Raw genomic sequence first — 7,831 nt, 5'->3', positions numbered from 1 at the left:
TGAACCCGGGAGGCGGAGCTTGCAGAGAGCTGAGATCCGGCCACCGCACTCCAGCCTTGGACACAGAGCGAGACTCCGTCTCAAAAAAAAAAAAACAATCCTCCTGCCTCAGCCTCCTGGGTAGCTGGCACTACAGGCATGTGCTACCATGCCTGGCTAATTTAAAAAATTTTTTGTAGAGACAAGATCTTGCTGTGTTGCCCAGGCTAGTCTTAAACACCTGGGCTCAGACAATCCTCCTGCCTTGGCCTGCCAAAGCTCTGGGGTTTCAGGTGTGAGCAACTGTGCCTGGCCTGTCTGGAAGGAACCATTCATTGCCGGGCTGGGATTAGCTCTCAGTTTCCAGGTGATTCACCTACGTGGGTCTGAACAGAAACAATGATGTTCAAAAAATCCTACAGAAACATTATGTGCACAAGCCCGAGGACTGGGAAAAATTTTCACCACTCTTCAAGCCTAAATACCTCTCTTAAACTAACAAATAAGCTGTGAAAGCAATGTATGCACGTTGTATAAAATGTATAAAATATGGGAAAACATAATGAAATGAATAAGAATCTTTTTTTTTTTTTTTTTCCTGGAGACAGAGTCTCACTCTGTCACCCAGGCTGAAATGAAGTGGCACAATCTTGGCTCACTAAAGCCTCCAACTCCTGCTCTCAAGAGATCCTCTTGCCTTAGCCTCCTGAGTAGCTGGAACTACAGGTGCATGCCATCACACCTGACTAATTTTTTTTTTTTTTTCATAGAGATGAGGTTTTGCTATGTTGCCCAGGCTGTGTCTTGAGCTCCTGACTTCAAGCCATCCTCCTGCCTCACCCTCTCAAAGTGCTGGGATTATGGCCACGAGCCACTGTGGCCAGCCTTTTTTTTTATTGTACTATCCAGAGATACCTATTCTGAACTTGCTCTTGATTTCACTCTAACCATTTCCATATTCATTGCCCCACCATGCCTCCGTGTGTGTGTGTGCATGTACACAATTATAGTTATACACATTTCCCTCCTTGCAGTATGCTGAAGCCCAAATACTTCTAACTCAGGCCAATAGGGAGTTATATTTCTTTGTGAAATTAGCTCTCTGATTTTTATTTATTTTATTTATGTATCTTTTTTTTTTTTTTTTTAGAGACAGAGTCTCGCTCTGTTGCTCAGGCTGGAGTGCAGTGGCGTGATCTTAGCTCACTGCAACCTCCTCCTGCTGGGTTCAAGCAATTCTCCTGCCTCAGCCTCCTGAGTAGCTGGGACTACAGGGGCCCGCCACCATACCCAGCTAATTTTTCGTATTTTAGTAGAGATGGAGTTTCACCGTGCTGCCCAGGTTGGTCTCAAACTCCTGAGCTCAGGCCATCCACCTGCCTTGGCCTCCCAAAGTGCTAGGATTACAGGCACGAACCACTGTACCTGGCAGCTCTCTTGATTTTTATAATAAATAACACTTTATAGAAATTCGTTTCTGCAACCATCCTTGCTGGGGCCACCTGTTCAATACACCGATTCGTGCAATGTCGGGAGCAGAATTCTGCTTTTGGGTGAAATTGAGTGAAATTGCAGAATGGATGAAGAAGGAGAACTTTCTAAAACTTCTAGCCTTTTTTCTTTTTCTTTTTCTTTTTTCTTTTTTTGTTTTTGGCATTACATGGAGATGCCCTTCGTCGTGAAATCTTGTTAGGTAATTATCAGAGACCCCTTTTTAGGTTCCCCGATGTCTTCCCTTCTGGGACACCAGATTCTACTTTTAGTAGATGCCCCTCTTTCTCTTGGAGATAATCACATCAATTGGTCTCTCATTCCAGGGGGATATGACCTAGAATCTGTTTTGTCTTTGAGAAATGAGGTCGCTTTTCTGGTGGAGGTGTCAGGAGACAGTGGGAAGCCCCAGGCTGGGAGAGGAGGTGCTTCCTGGTTCTTCCCTGTCATCTCCTGCAAAGGCAGTGACCCTGCTGGTCAGTGAGTGACAAGGACCTGTGTCTATGGCTGTACCCTCGATCAATCCCTTAAAATGGCTCAGGCAGGCCAGGCATGGTGGCTTATGCCTATAATCCCAGCACTTTGGGAGGCCGAGGTAGGCGGATCACTTGAGGCCAGGAGTTCGAGACCAGCCTTGCCAATACTGTGAAACCTCGTCTCTACAAAAATGCAAAAATTAGCTGGGAGTGGTGGCACATGCCTGTAATCCCAGCTACTCAAGAGGCTGAGACATGAGAATTGCTTGAACCCAGGGGGCGGAAGTTGCAGTGAGCTGAGATTGTGCCACTGTGCTGTAGCCTGGGCAAGACAGAGGCTCTATTACAAAAAACAAAACAACAACAACAACAACAACACCCCACCAAAAACAAAAAGACAAAAACCAAAAACACAAACCAAAAACAAATAAACAACAAACAAACAAAAATAATGGCTCAGGCATCCATCATCCATGTCTTCCTGCAATGGACAAATTCCAGTTTCTTTTCCATCCTGCTCAACTTGACCTCCTGGGAGCTTTGAAATTGTCAGCCCCTGTGACTTGAATCCCCTGCCCTGTGCTCTTTCACATGTTTCCTGTTTCACCTCTGCTCTGTGTTCTTTACTATCTGGTTATCCGCCATCTACCCCTCAAAAGTGGTGGGTTTCTTTTTCAGCTGGGTTAGGCATCTTCAGATGGCCCTGAATGCTCCCTACCTCCTGATCCTCATGTCCTGTGTAATCCCTTGAGTGTGGGCTGGACCTGATGACTCACTTGTAACCAAAAGGCTATGGCAAACGTGATAGACGCCGCTTCTGAGATTAGGTTACAAAGTGATCATGGCTTCTGTTCTGCTCTCTCTTGCTTGTACTTTCACTTGCTCACTCTAAAGAAATCCAAGTCAGGCATGGTGGCTTATGCCTGTAATCCCAGCACATTGGGAGGCCGAGGTAGGAGGATTACTTGAAGCCAGGAGTTTGAGGCTAGCCTGGGCAACATAGCAAGACCCTGTTTCTTAAAAAAACAACAAACAAACAAAACAAAACAAAACAAAAAACACCTGGGTGTGGTGGTGCATATCTGGAATCTGAGCTACTCAAGAGGCTGGGGTGGGAGGATTGCTTGAGCCCAGGAGTTGGAGGCTGCAGTGAGCTATGATTGCACCACTGCACTCCAGCCTGGGTAACAGAGCAAGATCCTGTCTCAAAACAAAACAAAACAAAACAAAAATAAAATAAAATAAGAGAAATAGCGCATACATCAAGCTTTCGTTCTCCATTCACTTCTCATTCCTCACTTTTTCCTTGGAAAATCTTTTTCACATTAGTGAATTTAGGTATTAACAGTTAGGTTAGGGCCAGGTGTGGTGGCTCACACCTGTAATCCCAGCACTTTGGGAGACTGAGGCAGGTGAATTGCTTAAGCCCAGGAGTTTGAGACCAACCTCGGCAACATGGTAAACCCCGGCTCTACACAAAATAGAAAAATTAGCAGGGGATTATGGTGTGTGCCTGTGGTTCCAGCTACTCTGGAGGCTGAAGAAGGAGAATCACCTGAGCCAAGGGAGGTCGAGGCTGCAATGAGCCCTGATTGTGCCACTGTCCTCCAGCCTGGGTGACAGAGTGAGACCCTGTCTCAAGAAAATAAAAAGGTTAGGAAGACTGTGGCTTTACAACGAATGGGTAGGTTCAGTGAAGTGAACCTCAAGTGTAGAATGGCATCCAAGTTCCTTACCATAATCTGCAGAATTCCAATTTCTTACCATCTGGTCCCATCCCACCTTTCCTTCCGTCTCCCACATCTCTGTCTGAAGAGATTAAAGTATCAGTCATGATGTGCTCATCATCGTGTTTAATCTCACAGTCTTTGCATTTGTTTTTCCCTTCTCTGAAATGTTCTTGCTCCTCTGAAATGTTCTTATTCTGCATTTTTATATGGCTTACTCCCTTTCTTGTTTTGGGTCTCTGCTCAAATATTATCTCTTAAAGAACTCTTCTCTGACTACTTGGTTTGAGGTCTCACACCACTGGGCTATGCTCCTTCCCTCCTCCCCTCATAGCTCTTGTCAGTTTGTAATTCTTTTTCTTCCCTCTCTAGAATGTCAGCTCCTTGGTGGGTATCTCATTTGTCTTAGTTATTACTGAATCTACAGTTCCCAGCCTGGTTCCTGGATCAAAGTAGACCCTTAATATTTGTTTGTTGAATGACATAATGATGACTGCTCTGCCATGCTAAAACATACTCTGTGTGTGTGGACCAACCAAGGACTTTCTTCTGCTTCTGCTATGAACATTCCTGTTCTAGCTGTTCAGCCTTCAAACATCTTTTCTGTTTGTGGGATAACCCAAATTAGGTGTGAAGAAGAACTGATGAAAGACCTTATCTACTGTTATGGGTTGAACTGTGCCTCTCAAAAAAGGTATGTTGGAGTTCTCCCTGTGGTACATGTGAATGTGATGTTATTTGGAATTAGAGTCATTGCAGACGTAATTAAGGTAAGGTGGTACTAGAGTAGAGTGGATCCTACTGACGTCCTTATGACAAGTTAGCCATGTATATAAGAGAACAGAGATGCATGGGGAGAATGCTGTGTGAAAATGTAATGATCAACAAAGGAAATAGCATCAGTATGTCAAGGAGATATCTTCACTCCCCGTGTTTATTGCAGCACTGTTCACAGGTGCCAAAATATGGAATGAACCTGAGTCCATCTGGTTGGATAAAGCAAATGTGGCATATATACACAGCAGAATACTATTTAGCCATTAGAAAGAAGGAAATCCTGTCATTTGCAACAACCTGGATGAAGCTGGAGGACATTAGGCTAAATGAAATAACCCAAGCACAAAGACAAATACTGCATCTTCTCACTTATATGTGGAAGGTAAAAAAGTCAAACTCGTAGAAACAGAATAAAATGGTGGTTGCCAGAGGCTAGGATTGTGGGCAGTTGGGGAGATGTTGGTCAGAAGACACAAAATTTTAGTTAGAAGGGAGGAATAAGTTCAACAGATCTATTATACATCGTGGCAACTATAGTTAATAACAATATATTGCAGAGAGATATGTCTCAACTTATGATAAGGTTACATCTTGATAAACCCACCATAAATTGAAAATATTGTAAGTAAAAATGCATTTAATAAATATAACCTACTGACCACCATAGCTTAGTCTCATCTGCCTTAAACATGCTCAGAACACTTACATTAACCTACAGTTGGGCAAAATCATCTAACACAAAACCTATTTTATAATAAAATGTTGACTATCTCATGTAATTTATGGACTATTGTATTGAAGGTGAAAACAAGAATGATTGTGTGGCCACTCAAAGGATGGTTTCTACTTTGCACCATTGTAGAGTCAAAAAATCACAAGTTGAACCATTGGAAGTTGGAGACCGTCTGCACTTGAAAATTGCTGAAAGAGATTTGCAGTGTTCTCACCACAAAAAATGGTTAGTGTGTGAGATAATGCATGTAAACCAAAAAGTATCTCAGATGAGTCTCAATCAGTTTAGAAGTTTATTTTGCCAAGGTTATTGACATGCCTGTGACACAGGAGAGGGCCTGATGACATGTGCCCAGGGTCTTTGGGCTACAGCTTGGTTTTATACATTTTAGGCAGACATGAGACATCAATCAATACATGTTAGGTGTACATTGGTTCGATCCAGAAAGGTGGGACAACTTGAGGTGGGGAGGAGTTGGGGGGGGGGGCTTCCAAGTCATAGGTGGATTCAAAGATTTTCCAATTGGCAATTGATTGAAAGAGTTTATGTAAAGACATGGAATCCATAGAAGAGAGTGTCTGGATTCCAATAAGGGGTTGTGGAGACCAAGGTTCTTATTTTGCAGATGAAGCCACCAGGTAGCAGGCTTCAGAGAGAGTAGATTATAAATGTTTCTTATCAGACTTAAAAAGGTTCCAGACCCAGTTAATTCTCTCCTGGATCAGGGAGAAGACCTGCAAAGGAGAAGGATGCTGTAAAGAGTGTAGATTTTCCCCACAAGAGACAGCTTTGCAGGGCCATTTCAAAATATGCCAAAGAAATATATTTTAGAGTAAAATACCTCAATTTCTTTCAGGACCTGCAATCTGTCATGTGATGCTATACTAAAGTAATTTGGAATTTGGTGTCTTATTGCTACAAAAAAGTCTTAAGATCTTTGTTTTTTTTTTTTTGTCTGTTTGTTTTTTGAGACAGAGTCTTACTCTGTTGCCCAGGCTGGAGTACAGAGGCATGATTTTGGCTCACTGCAACCTCTGCCTTCTGGGTTCTAGTGATTCTCCTGCCTCAGCCACTTGAATAGCTGGGACTACAGGCAAGTGCTACAATGACTGGCTAATTTTTGTATTTTTAGTAGAGACAGGGGTTCACCACATTGGCCAGGCTGGTCTTGAACTCCTGACCTCAAGTGATCTGCCCGCCTTGGCCTCCCAAACTGCTGGGATTACAGGTGTGAGCCACCACACCTGGCCAAGATCTCTGTTTTAATGTTAATGCTGGCCAGCTATCCCAGAATTCCAAATGGAGGAGGGCATAATGAGGCATGTCTGATTCCATCTTCCCATCATGGCCTGAACTACCCTTTCAGGTTAACTTTGGAATGCCCTTGGCCAAGAAGAGTCCATTCAGATAGTTGGTAGGGCATAGAATTTTATTTTTAGTTTACATGCATATGTTAATAGCTTGATTTAGTCATTCAATAACGCATACACACACAAACACACACACACACACACACATGCAAACATCATATTGTACATCATAAATATATGCAATTTTTACTTGTCAATTCAAAAAAAGACATGAAGATTGGAGTGGAGGATATACAAGCCAAGAAATGCCCAGGATTCTTGGCAACTATGGGAAACTAGAATGAAGCAATGAAAGATTCTCCTCCAGAGCTTTGGAAGGAGCACAGCCCTACCAACACCTTGATTGCAGACTTCTGCCTTCCAAGACTGTGTGAGAATAAACTCCTGTTGCTTTCAACCAGACAGTTTGCAGTGATTTGTTATGGCAGGCCTAGAAAACTAATATAATGGCTTCTGCTCCATTAGCTGAGCGTCCCCGGCCTATTCCTGGCCTGTCTCTATGTGGCATCGCCTCTCACAGATAGGAGCACCGGGGAAGCATCTCAAATAGCAGAGCAAGAGAGAAGCAGCCACTTGCTCTCTTGGCTGCCTGAAGCTCATCTACTAATTTCCTGATTTCCCACCTTAATCTACCCCAATGCTGCCATTTTCTGGGAATTCCTTTAAGCTATGAACCCCAAATATCTGAGACAAGTCTTAGTCAATTTAGGAAGTTTATTTTGCCAAAGTTAAAAATGAGTGCCTGTGACACATCCTCAGGAGGTCCCGATGACATGTGATCAAGGTGGTCTGGGCACAGCTTGGTTTTATACATGTTAGAGAGACATGAGACATCAGTAAATATGCGTAAGAAGTACATTAGTTCCATCCAGAAAGGTGGAACAACTCAAAGCGGGGAGGAGGTCATAGGTAAGAGACAAATGCTTGCATTCTTTTGAGTTTCTGATTCGCCTTTCCAAAGGAGGCACGCAGATATGCATTTATCTCAGTGAGCAGAGGGATGACAGTTCTGTCTGTCCTTTGCCTGCAAGGAAATTCCTTGTGAGGGAGATATGTACCTCTTTTATCTTAGTAACTGTCTTTTTTAGGAATAGAATCGGAGGCATGTTTGTCCTAAGTAGTTCCCAGCTTGACTTTTCCCTTTGGCTTAGTGATTTCTGGATCCCAAGATTTATTTTCCTTTCACACCCCACCAGATTCTCCAAGGCAGGGAGCCCATTGATATCCACAAAAACCCACCTCCTGGGGTGCAGAGCAAGTTGGAGGGGTGCATCCTTT

The sequence above is a fragment of the Colobus angolensis genome, unplaced genomic scaffold (assembly GCF_000951035.1).
Source record: "Colobus angolensis palliatus isolate OR3802 unplaced genomic scaffold, Cang.pa_1.0 Scaffold36, whole genome shotgun sequence".
NCBI lineage: Eukaryota > Metazoa > Chordata > Mammalia > Primates > Cercopithecidae > Colobus > Colobus angolensis.
The sequence above is the reverse complement of the archived record's forward strand: the minus strand, read 5'-3'. Positions refer to the sequence as shown.